This window comes from Aotus nancymaae, unplaced genomic scaffold (assembly GCF_030222135.1).
Source record: "Aotus nancymaae isolate 86718 unplaced genomic scaffold, 86718_ANA_hifiasm-v0.15.2.pri h1tg000029l, whole genome shotgun sequence".
NCBI lineage: Eukaryota > Metazoa > Chordata > Mammalia > Primates > Aotidae > Aotus > Aotus nancymaae.
This window is the reverse complement of record NW_026988442.1, coordinates 50,597,750-50,618,247: the sequence shown is the minus strand read 5'-3', so window position 1 is coordinate 50,618,247 and position 20,498 is coordinate 50,597,750. Positions and strand designations below refer to the sequence as shown.

General features: G+C 34.5%; 1 protein-coding gene across 14 annotated transcripts in view; it reads left to right on the top strand.

The window, feature by feature from the left end:
* Positions 1-20,498, top strand: part of SLC4A10 (solute carrier family 4 member 10) — a 359,094-nt gene that overhangs the window by 160,347 nt on the left and 178,249 nt on the right. The window lies entirely within an intron of this gene.

The window sequence follows — 20,498 nt, the reverse complement described above, 5'->3', positions numbered from 1 at the left end:
ATATCTTGAGAGACATGAAAATGAAAACACAATATACTAAAACTTATGGGATACAGCCAAAGCAGTATTAAAAGATAAATTTATAACAATACAAGTATGTGAAAACAGAGGAAAGGTCTCAAATTTGCAACCTAATTATACATTTGAAGGGAATAGAAAAGAAGAACAAACTAGACCCAAAGTTAGCTAATGGAAAGAATAATGAAGATCCAAGCAGAAATAAAATAGATGATAGAAAACAATAGGAAAAATCAATGAAATTCAGTTTTTTTAAAAGAAATGTAAAATTGACAAACCTTTGGCTAGACTTAATAAGAAAAAAGAGAAGATTAAAATAAATAAAAACCATATATGAAAGAGGAGATATTACAACTAATATCACATAAATTAAAAAGTTCGTAAGTATCTACGATAAACAATTATATGCTAAGAAACTCTGTGACCTTAAAAATGGATGAATTCCTAGGAACATAAAATCTACCAAACATGAATCATAAAGACATAGAAAATCTGAACATACCAATAACAAGCAAGAAAATTAAATCAGTAATTCAGTAATAAAAGACCTCCAAATAAAGAAAAGCCCAAAAACAGATGGCTTCACTGGTGGATTTTACCAAACATTTAAGGGAAATTTATGTCAATCTTTTGTTATGTTTGCCAAAAAATTGAAGAAATACCTTGAAATTTATTGTATGATGCCAGCATTACCCTGATATCAAAGCCAGACAAGGACACTGCAAGATAAGAAAATTACATAATAATATCTCTGATGAACATAGATGCAAAAATTCTCAACAAAAAACCTAGCAAGCTTAATTCAACAGCACATTAAAAGCTCATACATCATGGTCAAGTGATATAGGAAGCAATGGATTCATCCCTGGGTTGAGGTTCAATATATACAAATCAATAAATGTGATATACCACATTCACAGAGTAAAGAACAAAAAACATTGATTATTTAACATACCTTCATAATAAAAAAAAAACTCTTAACAAATTAGCTGAGGCATGTAGCTCAACACAATAAAGGCCGTATATAACAAGCCCAGAGTTTACATCATATTTAATGATCAAAAGTTGAAAGCTTTTCCTCTAAGATCAGGAACAAGGCAAGGATGCCTATTCTTGCTACTTCCATTCAACATAGTACTGGAAGTCTTAGGAAGAGCAATTAGGCAAAAAAATTTTTCATGTGCAGATGAGAAAAAAATGTGTATTCTGTGGTTGTTGAATGGAATGTTCAGTAGATGTCTATCAGGTCCATTTGGTCAAGAGTGCAGTTTAAGTTCAGAGTTTCTTTGTTAGTTTTCTGCTTCAGTGATCTGTCTAGTGCTGTCAGTGGGATGTTGAAGTCCTCCACTGTTATTGTGTATGTGTGTATATATATATATATATATATGATAGTTAAATATTATTATAGAATTGAACTCTTCATCATTATGTATTTTTTGTCTTTTTTAACAACTATTATTGGTATAAATTCTGTTTTATCTGATGTAAGAATAGCAACCTATGCTCTTTTTTGTTTTCTGTTATGTGATATATTTTTCTCCACTCCTTTACTTTGAGCCTGTGGGGGTACTTTCACATTAAATGGATCTCTGGTAGTCAGCAGATGTTGTATCTTGTTTCTTAAATGCAATTTGCCAATCTATATCTTCATTTAGGTCATTTCTGTTCAAATTTAATATTAACATGTGAAGTTTTGTTCCAATCATAGTATTGTTAGCTAGTTGTTTTATAGTCCCAGTGGTGTAATTGCTTTCCATGATCTTTGAATTTTGTAATTATGTGAGCTTTTATGACAGAAGAGTATTGTCCGATATTCTTTTATTACATAAAAGAGTATACTCTTTTATGACAAACAGTATCGCCCTTTTTTCCCCATGTTTTCAACCTTTGATCATTTCTTATAGCACCAGTCTCATGGTGATGAATTTTCTAAATATTTGCTAGTTTGAGAAAGATTTTATTTTTCCTTTATGAAGCATAGTTTGGCAGGATATACAATTTCAGGCTATAATGTTTTTCCTTAAGAAGGCTAAAAGTAGGCCACCTCACTCTTTTGGCTTATATGGTTTCTGTTGAGAAATCCACCACTAGTCTGATGGAATTTCCTTTATAGGTAACTTGACTCTTCTCTCTAACTGTCTTTAATATTTTTTCTTTAGCATTGACCTCGGTTAGTCTGATGACTTTATGCCTTGATGATGTTCCTCTTATATAGTATCTTGCAGGCATTCTCTGAACTTTTATCTGGATGACTACCTTCCAAAAAAATCAGGGAAATTTTCCTGAATGATTCCCTTAAATATATTTTCCAAACTGCTTACTTTTCTTTCTTTCTTAGGAATACCTATAAGCTATAGGTTTGGTCAATTTACATAATTCCATATTTCTCAAAGGCTTTGTTTATTTTTTAAATACGTTTCTCTTTACTTTTGTCTGACTATGTAAATTTGAAAGTCAAGTCTTTAAGCTCTGAAACTCTTTTTTCTATGTGGTCTAGTGTTTTCTTAATGTTTTCAATTGTATTTGGAAATTACTTTTGTGAATTTTTTATTTTCAGAAGTTTTATATATTTAAAAATAACTATCTTGTCTTTCATTTTCTGAGCTGTTTTTCTGGTTTCTTTGTATTGGTTTTCAGCATTCTCTTGATATCATTGCACTTCTTTAGAATCAAGTGCAATGATATCCAAGATATTAGAATTTGTATCTTGAATTCTTTATCAGTAATTTTTCTTTTTCTTGTTTTTCTTTTTCTTTTTTTTTTTTTTTTTTTTTTGTTGTTGTTGTTGTTGAGATGGAGTCTTGCTCTGTTGCCCAGGCTGGAGTGCAAGGGCATGGTCTCAGCTCACTGCAACCTCCGCCTCCCGGGTTCAAGTGATTCTCCTGCCTCAGCCTCCTGAGTAGCTGGGATTACAGGTGCCCACCACCATACCTAGTTGATTTTTGTATTTTTTGTAGAGATGGGTTGGCCATGTTGGCCAGGCTGGTCTTGAACTCCTGACCTTGTGATCCGCCTGCCTTGGCCTCCCAAAGTGCTAGGATTACAGGCGTGAGCCACCATGCTTAACCTATCAATCAGTCATTTTTCATTTTTTTTTTAGGGTCCATTGCTAGAAAGCTAGCCAGATTCTTTGGAGGTGTCAAAACAGTCTATCTTTTTGTACCACTGGAGTTCTTGCACTGATTTCTTCTCATCCGAAGGAGAGTTTGCTTCTAATTTTTGAATTTGCTATTGTTTGGATGGGACTTTATAATGTTTATTCTTTTTTCCCTTGAGGGTATGACTATGGTGTATGTTGTGTACAATTGTTTGGCTTCTTTTCTGAGTGCTTGCATGATGCCAAGACTCTGCATGGGCTCTTTGGTTATGGATAGCCTTTGTGTGGTGGCTTTCTCAAATGCTGCTTGTTGTATCCATGTATTGGGCATATGAGTCAACACATTATCTTCTGGGTGATTATGAGTGCAGAAGTCTAATGAAACTTATCTCGTACACTAGTACTACACCCTTCTGACAGAGAATTTTTATTTGGTGGTGCAATTCAGTCTCCAGTCAAGTAGGTGGATCCATTTTCCTATCACATCTCTGTCACAGGACTCGTACCTTCAGCATATAGACATTGTTCTTTGGCTCCCAGGCTGCAGTGTGACTGAAGTCTGTAGAATTGCCCATCTGGTAGCTACCACCAAAATGGGCTCAGGGCAGAGCCTCTTCTCCCAGCCTAGAGCAGACAGCGCTGCCCCTCATCTGCCCTTTATTGCTGGGACACTGCCATTCTGTGTAGGGATGGGAGACAGGCCCTACCCTTCATGCATACCTGGGTGGCATGGGCTCACTTTCAATGAGGTGTAGCTGCCACGAAGAGTGCTGGAAAGGCTATCTACAAGTGCACTCAGTCAGTCCTCCCAGGTAAAGCTTCTGCTGTGTCCACAACAGGGCACCAGGGGAGCAGGAGATGACTCACTCTCCTTGTCTGTTTACAGCCACCACTGCCACCCACTTCAGCATTGGCACTGTGTGGCATTTCCTTTTCCCAAGTATGGCTTTGGCAGAATGTTCTCAGCCCTCCCATAGGGGTGACCTGCACTGAGGGCTAGATTTCCGTGGAATCTACAGCTCCCCAGGGACCCACCAGTTTCCTGTGGTGGCCAAAGTCAGAGCAAGTTCTGAGGTATGTTTGCAGGGGATCCAGTAGTGTGGCAACACAAGGACTGAGGTTCCCTGTACAGGGCAGTGGCCCACAATGGGTGCACAACCAGTGTGGCACCTGCCATTTCAGTTAGGGTCTGAGGGAAGTGTGGGCACACTAGCATAAGCTGGCCACCTGAGGCTCCCACCCCAGAGAGTTCCCATATTGCCACCAACTGCATTGCCTGGGATTGTAAGGGCAGAAGGGTTATCTGACAATTTGTCAGTTAGTAGTTTGTCAGAGGAGTGAAGGGAGCAGAGAAGTACCCCAACCTACCCTTTACATGGGACTCAGAGTTCCTCAGGGATCAGTTCCTGCCAGACTTTTGCTGCTTTCCTTGTCTGCACCCCAGTTTCTTCCCTTGAGCTCTGTGAAAGTTCATGGCTCTTTTCCCTCAGTTTTCCGTTTGGATCATGACCATTCAACTGTCTGTAACCGATCTTTCTAAGAACTGGCATCTGACATCCCTAGTCCGTCATCTTGAAAAAAAAAAAAGCTACAATAAAGTTATAAAAATAAAAGTAATTGCACTGTAATGTTACAAAAGCTACTATATCACTAGGCAACAAGAATTTTTCAGCTCCATTATCTTATGGTACCACTGTTTTATATGTGATCTATCATTTGACTGAAACATCATTATGTATGACTGCACATAACAAATTGCCAATAGAATTAGAAAGTGCATTCTACTTCTAGAAATCAATGTTGTCTTCACAGAGACAGAGGTGAACTTTGAAGGATAAATAGGAGTTCAGAAGGCAAAGAAGGAAGTATCTGTTGTATTTTTGGAATGACAAATATGATGTGGCTGAAGCATTGGGATTGTGTAGGGGGGCATAAAATGTGACTGGATCTAAAGTTTAAATCTTTACGGGAGGTAGGTCAAATTGTGGAGACTGGATTAATCCTTGAAGTCACTCTGTCGGGTAAGGACACTATCATCTCCGTTTCACAGATGAAGAAACTAAAGCACAGAAGATTAAATGACTTACATAGGTTACCTGACTAGTATGTGGTAGGGCAGGGATTCAAACCCACAAGGAAGTCTTGTACATATTTATTGATTTTTTCATGACAATTTTTTAAAAGTTGAGACTATTCTATTATAAAAGCAATAAGGAATTTGATAGTTTAGTACCCATATCATAATAGTTTTACAAATATTTTAGCAAAAGTTTGAAAAGTTTTATAGTTAGAAAATTCCCATTGAACTAAGATTTATTCCCATAGTTAGGAAAGCCAACCTCCCATTGGAAACTACTTTAATATAGCCTCATGCTCTCTTACTTTAAATTATCTTCTCTGCTGTACTGCAACATAAAGTCTTACAGTTTCTTTATTTCAAATGTTTTATTTTGAAAAAGAAAAAACCATTTATTTCTGATATTATTGGTTGATTAATTTTTATGCAACTTAGTAGTGTTGATATAAGATCAATGTCAACTGATGGAACAATTCTCAGGGTGTTTGCTCCATTAGTGATAATCAGTGGAGTTAATTCATTACACAAGGTTTATTTGAAATTATAGGTTTTGCCTGTCAAACACTGGATATCTCAGGATAAAAAATGTGGAGAGGGACTAATACTGAACATTTCATTTCAGAAAATGTAGCCAATAGTAAGTTACAGTCTTTTGTTGAGCTATCTTAGACACCTGTGCATATCTTCTAATAAACTGTTCTATTTTTCAGTAGGTATCCTAAGAATAAGAACTAAATAAGAGATGATTCTTTTAAAGTCTTCAGTAATATAATTTACTTTTGTGTGGGTAAAAGACATGAACAGACACTTCTCAAAAACAGACATACATGAGGCTGACATAAGAAAAAAAAGCTCAACATCACTAATCATTAGAGAAATGCAAATCAAAACCTCGATGAGATACCATCTCACAGCAGTCAGAATGTTTATTAGTAAAAAGTCAAAAAACAACAGATTCTGGTGAGGTTGTGGAGAAAAAGGAACTCTTACATTACTGCTGGAAGTGTAAATTACTTCAACCATTATGGAAGACAGTGAGATGATTCCTCAAAGACCTAGAGGCAGAAATGCCATTTGACTCAACAATGCCATTATTGGGTGTATACCCAAAGGAATATGAATTACTCTGTTATAAAGATGCATGCACATGTGTGTTCATTGCAGCACTATTCACAATAGCAAAGACATGGAATCAACTTAAATGCCCATCGATGATAGACTGGGTAAAGAAAATGTGGTACATACATGCCCTGGAATACTATGCAGCCATAAAAAGGAAAAAGATCATGTCCTTAGCAAGGATATGGATGGAACTGGAAGCCATTACCCTCAGCAAACTAAAGCAGTAACAGAAAACCAAATACCACGTGTTCTCACTTACAAGTGGGAATTGAATGATGAGAACACATGGACATCTGGGGGGAAACAACACACTGAGGCCTGTTGGAGAGTAGGAGGTGGGAGGATAGAAAGCATCAGGAAGAATAGCTGATGGATGCTTGGCTTAATACCTAGGTGATGGGATGATCTGTGCAGCAAACCACCATGTTACATATTTACTTATGCAACAAACCTGCACATTGTGCACATGTACATCTGAACTTCAAATTAAAGGTGGAGATTAAAAAAAAAAGAATTTACTTTTGTTCCAAAGTTAACTCTCAGATGTTCTGTGTTTCATCATTTTATTTTTTTCACATAATTTGTGAATGTGATTCACATCAATTCATTTTGATATATAATTTATTTCTGATATTTTGTTTATTTGAAGTGAAAGGTAACTGGGTAAGTATCTATACCCTGCTTTTATCAGGTATTTTATTTCCAGGTAAATTTTAAAAATCTGAAGTATTTTTCTAAATTTGATCATGGTTTATTTGACAATTTACAAGTACTCAGGCCTGTGTTTGCATGAGTTCAATAACATATATTTTCATGTATATATAGGACTAAGAAATCTTACAAAAGTATAGTCTCATAATTTGGGGGTCCTAGTTATACATTTTTTATCTCTAGGTTAGGATGCTGGTTTTTAGGTAGCTGATTTTAGAATAAGAACTCATATTGTTATTCTCCCTTCATAGTTCCATATGAGTCAAACTGTTTAGTATGATTTTCTATTTATTGAAGGCATAATAACTCACTATTTGGTATATTTGCTCTTTAATGTGACATATGACATATTTTCTGTGGATAAGGAGAACTGTGTATTTGTGTGTATATGTATGTATAACATTTTCAACCAATCACTATTTCAGAGAAAAAACAGATAAAAAGAAACTCATTTTCATTACATTAAATATAATCCTATACATATTGAGAGGAAATTTACAGCAAGGAATTGTTCCTTTAGTCATTGAGTACTTTTCCTGAAAATTATTTAATACTTTAAAGACAAACCACAAATGACCAAAGCCCCTTAATATTTACCACATAGGTTTATATTAACACTATACTTTTGTTTTGAGTTTTCTAGACATCTGAGACTTAAGTATGTTCTTATTTAGTTATACAGTTTAATAGTATGGGAGTAGTACTATGAAGGTGACATTGTGAAGGAGATCAACTTAGTCTACATCTCGACTACATTCTTAAATCTCTGTTGTTTCAGCTATCTTGCCCCTAGAATGAGAGCTTAAAAGCTCCTCAGCTGCATACAGTACATACCCTTCACAGGTTATCTCCTTTCTATAGAATCCTGTTGCCATATAAGCAGGTGTAGCTACCAGTCAATTGAGACATGTCTCAAGAAGTTATCAGCACTCACCAGTATTAATTAAGTGCTAATAAGGTACTAAGCCAAGCACTGAGGGCACTGAGCCAAATTTCTATTTCACATTTTTCATTCTCCAAGGAGGTTTAGATATTGGTACTGTCAATTGAGTGCTGGAGTTCTAGAACCCATTGGGAAAAATAAATTACTTTGCACATCAATGTTTACATATAAAATATTAATTGATATAAATACTGATAATAATGAATAAATGTTAAATAATAAATTGAAAGTGATGATGTTCTTGGTTTGGAGAACATAACACCTATATCTTAGCAGTACCAGAATCACTGCAACCTTAGTAGGATTGATTCCATTTTGGAATATCAGTATTCTGAGATTACTATTTTGAATATTCTCTTTTATTTATTTATTTATCTATTTTAATTGTACTTTAGGTTCTGGGGTACATGTGCAGATTATGCAGGATTGTTGCATAGGTACACACATGGCAATGTGGTTTGCTGCCTCCATCTGCCGGTCACCTACATTTGGCATTTCTCCCCATGTTATCCCTCCCTGACCTCCTCACCCCTCTGCTGTCCCTCCCTTGGCCCCCCCAAAAATACTCCAGTGTATGATGCTCCCCTTCCTGTGTCCATGTGTTCTCATTGTTCATCACCCGCCTATGAGTGAGAACATGCGGTGTTTGATTTTCTGTTCTTGTGTCAGTTTGCTGAGAATTATGGTTTCCAGATTCATCCATGTCCCTACAAAGGACACAAACTCATCATTTTTTATGGCTGCATAGTATTCCATGGTGTATATGTGCCACATTTTCCTTGTTCAATCTATCGTCAATGGGCATGTAGGTTAGTTCCAGGTTTTTGCTGTTGTAAACAGTGCTGTTATGAACATGCATGTTCATGTGTCTTTATAATAGAATGATTTGTAGTCCTTTGGGTATTCTTTTTTAGAAATTATATTATTTTAAAAAATTGACAGATAAAATTGTATTTATAGTGTACAACATGATGCTTTGAAATATATATATATGCACTATAGAATAACTAAATATAGCTAATTAACATATGCCTTACCTCACAGTTATTATTTTTGTAGTGAGAATACTTATCCACTCTCGCTATTTTTCAAGAATACAATATGTTATTAACTATTGTCACTATGTTGTACAATAGATCTCTTGAACTTATTTCTTCTGTCAAACTAGAATTTTATATCCTTTGACCAGCATTACCGCAGCCCCTTCCTCAGCCCTCCAAGTGTCCCAGCCCCTGGTAGCCATCATTCTACTCTCCAGTTCTATGTGTTTGCTTTCCCATTCTATATTACCTCTTCCTTACTACCTAGTCATTCCTAGTGCCCACAATGTGTCAGAACTGCTGAAAGCACAGTGAAATAAAATCCTTTCTCTTTTCTTCCCTTCTCTCTATTTTCTTAATGAGTTTCGGGTGAGAAGATAATAAAAGAAAACTGATTGAAATCGTTATTAGCAGAAAGTAAAATTTTAATTTCCTGCTGGTACGATAAGTTTTTGTCTGGTCTGGGGCAGGAAGATTATGAATATTCTTTTTTGACACTTTCAAACTGCTTCTAAATATCTCAGGTGCATTTGGAATACAAAAGTATGACAGCTTTATTAGCAAAAAATATTTCTAATTTTGAGCTAAATTATTTAAGTTTATGCCTCTTTTTCTTTTGCAAAACTCAATTTGTTTCTTGTAATAATTGCCACGATTGAATTAGATGACAATATAGCATAAAAGTATTTTATGACATCACAGTGATTAATCCAAAACTATCAGCATCAATAAAGTTAATAACACTATTGTTCATAAAAACAAAGGTCATGTTTATGAAATTGAAACATTGTTTATATGTAAATGGCCTATTTTTCTCATGCTACCACACTAATTTTCTCTTAGGGCTTATGAATATGAATCCTAAATATTAAAATAGTGCTACTCACTGCCAACAGTCTGTCCTCAGCCTTTTTGAATTCACAAAATTCCTGTAAACTGTGGATTATTTTCTCCAACTTACAAATAAAGAAATTGAGGTTCAAAAAAGTAACTTGCCAATAAATAGGTTCTAGAGAGCTACTATACAGCATAGTGCCTATAGCTAACAATACAGTATTGTATACTTAAAATCTTCTGAGAGGGTGGATCTTATGTTGTGTGCTTACACACACATACAAATAATAATGATGATAATAAAAGCATTAGGAAGCTTTGGGAGGTGATAGATATATTTCCACATGTAAGCACTGTAAGAGTTCACATGGATATAACCCATGTGCCCCAGATGTGTTCTGTGGCCCTTTCTATATTGAATATACCTAAGGTAGACACACTGAAGAAGATGAATCTATGAAAGTCTAATATACGAGCCTTATTAAAGTAAATTGATCTGTCCACGTTGGGTATAGAACATTGTCAGCAACTAGAAAAAGAAAGTTAGGTTGTTCCATCTCTATGTTCATACCAGGCACCAGGCAGCGACATTCTAATAATACTCCTGCTCTTCCCCTTATCCTTCTGCCTCCTCAATAGCCTTGATTTGTAGCATTTGCCAATATATGTGGTTAAATTATTTCTCTATGGCCAAATTCATACCACTGAGCAGTTTTCAGTGAACATAAAGTTAGGAAGAGATGCATGTAACTGGTGCTGGTGAGCTGGGGAAGCCAGCCCTAGTATACCACTGCTCCCAGGTTATCTACAGTAGATTGTAAGCCAGAGTTTTCATCAAAAATGTCCTCCAAAAAATAATTTAAAAATGAGAAACATAGTTTCTATGTGTCAGTATAAATCAATTTTTATTGCATCGAAGGAGGTAAAGATTCTTTTTACTTTCTGATAAAAACAGATGAAGTATGTTCATTTGTGTCCCTGGGCCCTCTCTGTTCCTGTGCCTCCTCTCACAAGGCATGCTATTTTTCTGTACCTGCCAGTACAGATCTTATCTTCCTTAAAGCCTTCTCTTCTCTGTTTTTTATTATTTCAGCCTACTCCAGCTTATAATGTTGTGAAAAAGGCTTTAGATTTGGTGTCATTCATTTATTTATTCAAGAAACACTTATTGAGATTTTAATATGCCAGGTACTGAAAATATAAACATGATTAGACAGACAATGCTACAGCCTATCATAGGCACTATACCTTTATTGTATAATGTTATTAAATTGAAATTTTGAAAAGTTTTATAAGGAAGTGTAAGGTCTTAAGAGTGTATACTGACAATTATAAGTGATAAAATTAGATTTGGTAGATCTGATTTTGAATTTTGATTCAGTCTCTGATTGTATGGCTTTGGGGAATTGCTCTTTTTGCTTTTTTAACTTATTGAGGGATGACTGACATGTAAAAAGCTGCACATATTTAATGTACACAACTCAATGAGTTTGGAATAAGTATATACCCATGAAATCATTACTAGCATCAAAGCCACAGATATATCTATCACCTCCCAAAACTTCCTAATGCCATTATCATCATTATTATTATCATTATTAGTGTGTGTGTGGTAAGAACACATCATAAGAGTCGCCCTCTTGAAAGATTTTTAAGTATACAATACAGTATTGTTAGCCAAAGGCACTATGCTATACAGTAGATCTCTAGAACCTATTTATTAGCAAGTTACTTTTTTGAACTTCAATTTCATTATTTGTAAGTTGGGGAAAATAGTCTACAGTTTACAGGGAATTTTTGAAGATTAAATGAGAAGACATAAATAAAACACTTACCATAGTAGATGGTACATGGTAAATTTTCTATAAAGGCTAGTTTATTTTTCTTTCTTTCTTTCTTTTTTTTTTTTAGCTGTAAACTCTTACAGCTATCTTAAGTTCCAAATGAATTGGCATTTATTTATATTCTGCCTTGGGTTTTGTTTGCCTCCTCTAGTATCCTCAGCTTGTATCTTTATGCAGCTTCTTATACATAGTTTGCTGTTCCTATCAATGTTGATCACAATATAGTATCAATATTTTTTGATTCTTTATTCTTAATTTGCCTGCCCATTGAGATACCTGTCATAAGTTAACATTTCTCCATTGTTTTCCAATTTGAATCACTTTCCTGGTACTTTAAATTTTTTATTTTATATCCTGTCCATCTGTCTTTTATAATTTTTTTTTCCAAATAAATTTTAGCACTCAGCTATTGCTGTGTCACAATCCATTTCCAAACTCAGTGGCTTCAAACAGCAACCATTTTATTTAGGTAATAATTCTGTAGGTTGTGAATTTGGGTTGGACTCAGCTAGCTAATTCTTCTAGTATGAGTTGGCTGGTGCCCACATCTACAATCAACTAATGATGTCACAATGGAGGCTGGCTGGTTTGTGAAGTCCTCAGCTGGATGACTGACAGCTAGGGCTTATCTTTCCATGCTCACTGATTATCCAGCTGGCTAGGCTGGGGACATTTGCTAATGTCACATTTGTTAATGCCTCATTGATCCAGATTCAAGAGTTAGAGAAATATATTCCTACTCTTGATGCAGGAAGCTGCTAAAATACTACGGCCATTTTAAAAAAAAATCATCTACCACATTATCTATGTATTTTTCATTTGTAAACATCTATAAAGAAATGCCAAGTGTTTTTATCTTTGCTTTCAGATATTTTAATTGTTTCACAGTTGAATTTCATAAACTTTCCTCATGGAAATCTGTTTTTCTCCTCAGCAACTCCTCAGTTTTTCCAGGCAAGGCTTTCTGTTCTTAATTACTGTAATTTTCAGAATAAGCTACTTTCTACATGTGCACATGTCTTTTAAATTAATATAATACAAAACTAAATCTGGAAAATTTTACAGTTTTACATTTTTTTGTTCACTTCCTAACCTATCTCCCTGAAGCAAATTGACAGGGCTGTTCAGAATTTATAATTTAATTAAAATGAGATTGGGGAGGTAAGGAAGTACCACTTTCTCTTTTGCATTCATTTTTTAAGGATCTCAGGACATATGTTGTTCTATTTTCTCTCTCTTCCTTGCAAATTAAAACAACAAAATGTTTTAAAATAATAGTGAAATTACAAGCTTTGCTGATTATAAAAATATGTACTCTATCTCATCTCGCCTTTTCTCTCCTGCTCTGATATGAACTTCACATTATCCCCCCAATTGCTCTTCTGTTTTTGCTCACTTTATCTCCATTTTCTAAACTTTTCACTCCTCTGCTAATGTAAAACCTGGTTATTGTTTAAGAGCAACTCAGGTCCTACATCCTCCATGAAGTTTTCACTGATTGCCTAGGTTATCCTTGATTTTACTCTGTTTTGAACTCCTACAGCATTTAATGGCTGCTACTACATAAGAACATTGCCTTATTACAGATTGGTATTGTTTAATGATTTTAATGTGTATTTTTAATTTGTATTATTTGCTACTGTTTTCATTGTTGGGCTTAATTCATTAGCCTGTTTTTTTTTGTTTTTTTTTTTTTTTTGTTGTTGTTGTTGTTGCTGTTGTTGTTGTTTGTAGAGACGGGGTTTCTCCATGTTTGTCCGGCTAGTCTCGAACTCCCGACCTCAGGTGATCCACCTGCCTCAGCCTCCTAAAGTGCTGGGATTACAAGCATGAACCACCATGCCCGGCCTCATAAGCTGTTTTATGATCTACCAAAATTGGAAATTCTCATGTCATTTTTTAAAAGAAAACACATATTATTAGGTTTCATTTACTTATTCAAGACATATTAAATGCTTATTATGTTCTAAGACTAAAAATAAACACTATCTCAAGATACAAAGTTAATTTAGTTGTGATGTTTTGCTCAACACAGTGTTAGAAACTTGTAAGAAACAGTATTTTGAAAATGTGCCACAGTACCTTCTAAACTAGTAAATCTCAGTGACCCTTTTGATGAGCAACTTTAGGACTTTAAAGATTTCTACTCTCTATCTAAAATAGTTGTAGTCACAAAGCCTTTTGTTTTATAATTATTACAAATACCTTCCCAGGGTCAGGTGAGTATAATCAGCATTAGTTTAACATTGTCTTTTTCTTTTAACAAAACAACACAATGAACAATGGTGCAGTAGCCTAATAATATCTTTTTGCTATCCTCTCAGTCTCTTTTTCTCCGTTACTCTCCCTCAGCAGAAAATTTCCGTTGGACTTCGAGTGCTTTGATATATTATGATCCATGATGCCTTGCATTTTCTGACTCTGTTAGAGTCACCATGGAATTAAACATTATATGCTTACTCAGCTTAATGTACTTGACCTTTTCCTATGATTGACACATCTAGATTTCTGTAGCAACTCAGTCATTATGCAAGAGCTGTTTTATATTTATTTCATATAAAAACCAAAAACAAAAAGACACAGTGATCTTCAAGAGTAGATAACTTGATCCCTTCCCTCCCAGCTAAATGAAGAATAGTTTATTAATAGCATTATTAATCAGTTTCCAAATACATCTCTCTCCTCGCCACATTTTATAAACATTCAGTTTACTGTGACCATAGTCACATCAAGAATCATTTCAATACTGGTACTTATTATATAATTAAAATATTTTCAATAATTCTGAATCTGTTGAACATAATAATATCCACACAACTTAAGTGTCAAACATCCAGGATTTGTGCTCAGAAAATATATATATAAACCTTTGAGTTTCTTAATGATGAAACTGTATTTTGTCTGAATTGACATATATATCTTTAAGTTAAAGAGAGAAGGCCATGGTGGCTCACGCCTGTAATACCAGCACTTTGGGAGGCCAAGGTGGGCTGATCACGAGGTCAGGAGATCAAGACCATCATGGCTAACATGGTGAAACCCCGTCTCTACTAAAATTACAGAAAATTAGCTGGGCGTGGTGGCATGTGCCTGTAGTCTCAGCTACTTGGGAGGCTGAGGCAGGAGAAACACTTGAACCCAGGAGGTGGAGGTTGCAGTGAGTTGACAGCACTCTAGCCTGGCAATGGGCAACAGATTGAGACTCTGTCTCAGAGAGAGAGAGAGAGAGAGATTGAGAGAGAGAGAGAGACAGAAGGCCTTGACATTTTTCTGTGACTTTTCCTTATCAATAGCTATGTTCTACCTGTGCATATTTTTGTAAGAATTCATTATGAATTCTGTATAGGCCTTTGGAAGCCAGAATTTGCTTTTTAACAGAGATTCTGTAGGGAGAAATTTTGGTTAACTATTTGAAGTGTTAGTTGAAGAAGGCATTTTAGATAAGGTTTTACAAGACAAAAGAAAAGAATCAGCTCATTTTCATTTCTGAGCCTGAATTGTGCAAATGGTATTAACTGCAGATAAATTCTGAATAAATTCTAGTGTTCTCTGCTTATCTCAAAAAATCTTTTCTTTTAATGATACTGTTCCATGCTCACTAATGTTTTCAAAACATATTCATATCTAAATGGTTTTGTATTTTTATTAAATTTTTTATTTTTAACATTATATAAAGTTAATTTTGTTGACCATTTTATTAATTTAAGAAATGACCACTTGAAAGGACTCCCTCCTTTAATTAAATTTTTGGCCTTTATTTATAAAATAAAAATTATTCTTTATGTATTCTTGAATAGTGAATCAGATTAGGTTAATAACTGCTAAGTCATTTTAGAACAATAACATCTATCATTAAATTTCTTGAATTTTTGCCTTCTCAACTGATAACTATCAGGGTGAAAAATTCAATTATGGATATTGGAAAAATTTATGGTAATATTAATCTGGAAATGTTATTTCTATACTATTCTTTACAGGACCTGAGGGGACTCTAATTCTTTAGGCTAGTGTCATAATGTCAGGAATTATCCTGACATTATAAAATTGGTAATGCAGAGAGAAACAAGAAGAAAACGAAATGGGACAGGAAAACATGATTCCTCCTTCTTATTCCTTCCTTTAAGTCATTAGCATTGTGAAGAGAAAAGGGAACTAACATGTATTAGAGTTCCCATGTACCAGGCATTGTCTTTAATATTTTATATTTATTGTATTATCTTACATAATATTTGTAGAAAATCTCCTAAATATATTAGTAAGTTTTTAATATCTATATTTATTTATTTTGTCCTGAAAACAAATGAGGTTTTTGGATCAAGACACACCATTATTATCACTTATAGCAATAGCCATCTTGGAAAGAAGACAGGGTTATGTTCACAGGAGGGGAGCCCTGAAATTATGAATCTGGGAATTTGTATAGGAATTACTATATAAATTCTTTATATGGTAAATGGTCTTCTCTTGTCTTCTCCTTTTCTGAGAGAGGAAGAGAAATCTATCTCCCTTATATACAATAAGCAAATCTTTAGGGAAAAGAATGAGAAAGTCCCAGTTTAAACCCTTTGAAATTAAACCAGTAGCTCTGGAATTTTGTTCTTTGAAATGTAAATACAGACCTCTAGAAGATAACTGTCTGCATATTTCTGAAGGTCTCTATCTATTCAGTCTATCTTTAATCCAGATTTCAGTTTGTCTTGCTTTATAAGTCCCTAACTATGCAGAACCATGAAAACGTTTTCTCTATAGTTCCACAATCATGAATTTTAGCAATTTTAGTACTGTTCCTATATAATTGTGGCTTTTAGCTTGTTTCCATTCCTTTTACACAGTGTTTAGTAGCATAATCCATTATTAGGTCTGCTATCTACCTATTTTACTTGAAAATCATCCTCTCTATGTAAAAGATCTATTTATTCAATGGATATTTTTTCATCACCAAAAACTGTCAAGCACTGTTCTAGGTATTTGAAATACATCAGTGGACAAATCAGAGATACTCGCCTTGCTTATATTTACAAACTTTGGGGGTGAAATGCATAAAATTGAGATTATGGAGGGGTTGTAATTATTGCCAATGAAAAGCCTAGGATGAAAAGATCATTGGAAGATTAAAGTTTAAGAAATTGAAAGGCCAGAATATCACAAGAATCATCTGTATGTGTTTTGAAATCTTAAGAAGTAAGGCAGTACGGAGGAGAATGACAGTATGCAAAGAGCTCAGATAGTTGAGTGGGAATTACCTGGACCTTAGTAGATAGCAGCAACCATGAGGCAGAAGTATGTAGTGAGTAATATCAACCATGATATTTAAATCTGAAGGATGTCAGAAAAGATATGGGGAAATGGTCTGAAAATGTCAGAATGGAGCAAAGAAGCACCACTTTGCTTATTCCACTGACCCAACTAGACATCACAGGAACAAGAATGACACCTTTCCACCTTGCCTAAGAACTGTGGGAAAGAAGCAGCCATCAAGAGAGGTTGTAGGGGAAGCATTGTCCTCCAGAGAAGCCAGATTTATGTTAGATCTAGGAAAGTAAAGGGAACACTTAGAAAATTCATTTGGCTCACTGGAAGGGTTTCAGCAGCTGGGGAGAAATGAGAGAACAAAAGTAATTTTTACCAGCTTATAACTTCACGTGTATTACATGTGTTGCAAAACTAATGAGACTGACTGTCTTTTCTCTTGCTTTATCTGATAACATAGATAAGGATGTCTCCTGCAATCATTGTTACCATATTTCCTGAGGCCATTTTCTTATTCTCATAAAACTTTTCTACTTGTTTCTTCTTTATTTGTATTTTTTCCTCTGTTTTTAATTTTGCTCTTTTTATCATTTCTATCTCTTCATATCCTGCTTACCTCTTAGTCATTTTTGCCCAGCTTCTCACTTGCTATTTTTTTGTTCTTTACTATTTTTCCTATCATTCTATTTCGAAATTAAACTGTCTGCTGTTTTCTCCAACCCCCCCCCACACCTCACTTTAGCTGTAGTTGAGACTGTGCAATATGCATCACAAAGGTAGTACTAATTTTGACAGGCAGCATCTCTACCTTAAACAAAGAAAGCTTTAACCAAAAAGGAATTACGGGAGAGAAGACAGTATTCTCCCCAACTGATGCTAACATTGCCACCTACATTTTCTACATTTTCTTCAATAGTTAAGAGGTAGCAACTCATTACTTCCTCAAATTCCCTGTGCTCTGTTGATCTGTCTTAAACTCTAAAGAGAGAGAAAGTACCTTTATTCATTAACTGTGGGACTTAAAATGTGACAACTTTTTTGAACCTTTTGTTTCATGAATGATGAAAAAAAACATTTTCTTAAAGATATAGCTACTAATATTTTCATTTTATAGATAAAGTACTTTTATCTATAAAAGTACATTTTAAAGATAAAGTACTTTTTTCAAGGTTGCATAAATATAAATGACACAGACGATATGAATGTAAGCATTTGACTCAATCTCAGAGATCATGCTTTTAATTAATACTTTATTGTTTCATACATAATATAACTTAATATTGTGGTCAATGAAATAACAAATAGTACCTGACACATATAGATATTAATTCACTTTCCTTTATTTCCTTTTTCCAAAATTGAGCCTTATTGTTAAACGGCTTTCTGTTCATTTTAATTGTCTATAATCAGGTACTTGAACCAATTACAATTTTTCACTTGCCTGCATGAATCCATACAGGATAGAAACCTGAATATAGAAACTACTTTTTAGCTTTCAATTTGCCAGAGGATTGATCTATAATTATTTTTAGGATTATAAAAGATTTATATTATTATTAAAATATATATAATATCGGATTTTTTTCCAGCAATACAGGAATAACTAATTATACAGTTTCATGCCAGTCTCACCTTCTATCCTGCTAGAACTTGAAGGTAATTTAACCCTGTGTATAAAAAATAAATATTTCCTTTTTGCATTTTATTGAAAAATCACATAACTTAAGTACAAATATATCTATTAAAGTAGGCACATTCATTTTAGTAGAATTCAGTTATCCCTTTCAAAGAAACACTATCAGCCTAAGTGATATATATTGAATATTTTAGAAATCTCACAATTTCAATTACGTGTCTTCTGACACTTATTTTTGTAAGGCTTTGATTTAGGCCTTCCCTGCTGTATTAGTTGACAGGCTGCCAGAAGAAAATGCCACAGACTGGGAAGCTTAAACTACAGAAATGTATTTTCTCACAGTTCTGGAGGCTGAGACACATAAGATCAAAAGGGCTAGCCAGGTGGGTCTCATTCTGAAGACTTTTCTTTTGGCTTATGGGAAGTTGCCATCTCCTTGCATGATTGTGTTACCTCTTTGTGTGCTTGGAGAGAGAGCAAGAGAGGTAGCTCTTTGGTGTTTCTTCTTTTAGGAACAGGAATGAATCCAGCCCCACTCCTATGGCCTCATTTAACCTTAATTACCCTCTATAAAGGCCCTATCTCTAAATACAGTCACATTTGGGGTTGGGACTTCCGGAAATAAACCTCAGGGGGACATACGCCTTCATCCATAGTATTGCCATTATAATATTTTGTATACTTTGGCACTTGAGAAAGTAAGATTTTTTTAAACCTAGTATTTTAATGTTTTCTTTAGAGTTTTTTTCCCCTGATTCAACACTCTTTTATATGTAATCTACTTGGTGACACAAATATCTGGTTGTTTGCTTGTTCTTTTGCTTTCTCATAAAATATATTTCTCTATGGCTACTTAGTGCTATGGCTAGATATGAATGTTAAATTTTTTGGATAGGCTTTATTTTTAGAGTAGTTTAGGTTTATAAAAATATTGCACAGAAACTTTAGACAGTTCCCATATATTTCCTCTCCCTGCTGCATACAATTTCTCCTATTATTCACATTTTACATTAGTGCAGTACATTTGTTGCAACTGATAAATCAACATTAATAGGTAATTATTAACCAAAGTCCATAGTTTACATTAGGGCACACTTTGTGTTGTACAGTTCTATTGGTTTTGATAAATGTGTAATGACATGTGTCTACCACTACAGTATCAAGAATGGTTTAACTTCCCTAAAAATGCCCTGTGCTCCACCTGTTCATCCCTGTACTTTCTTCCTGAAGTCCTGACAACTGCTGGTATTTTTGCTGTCTCTATAGTTTTAGCTTTTTCAGAATGTCATATAGTTGGAATAAGATGGTATGTAGCTTTCAAAACTGTCTTCTTTCACCTAGCAATATGCATTAATGGTTCTTTCATGTCTTTTTTGTTTTGATAGCTCATTTCTTTTTCCAGTAGTCTCACTTTATCTGTAGGGGTTATGTTCTAAGAACCCCAATAGACACCTGAAACCTCAGATAGTACCAAACCCTGTATATACTGTGTCTTTTCTATACATGCATACCTATGATACAATTTAATTTATAAATTAGGCACAGTAAGAGATTAACAATAGCTAATAATAAAATTGAACAATTATACCAATGTGCCAGAGTCACAACTCTTATGCTTTGGGACCTTTTTTAAGTATAATAGATGGCCAATATCAAGTGCAACATACAGAAACAGAATAGAAAAACCTCTGTGGGATTTGGCATTAACACAGGCCTTAGTGAAACCTGTTTTATTACAGATAGTGACTTTTTAAGAAACACTTAACTGTGAAGGGAAGGGAATTGATGAGATAACACAATTATCTGAAGGTAGAGAGAAGATACAACAATTTTTTTTTCTAATGAGAAGGGTGTAATTAAGCTTGTGGAATAGATACATAGAGATTATAAAGACAGTGATCACTGCAAAATATTTAAGCAAATAAT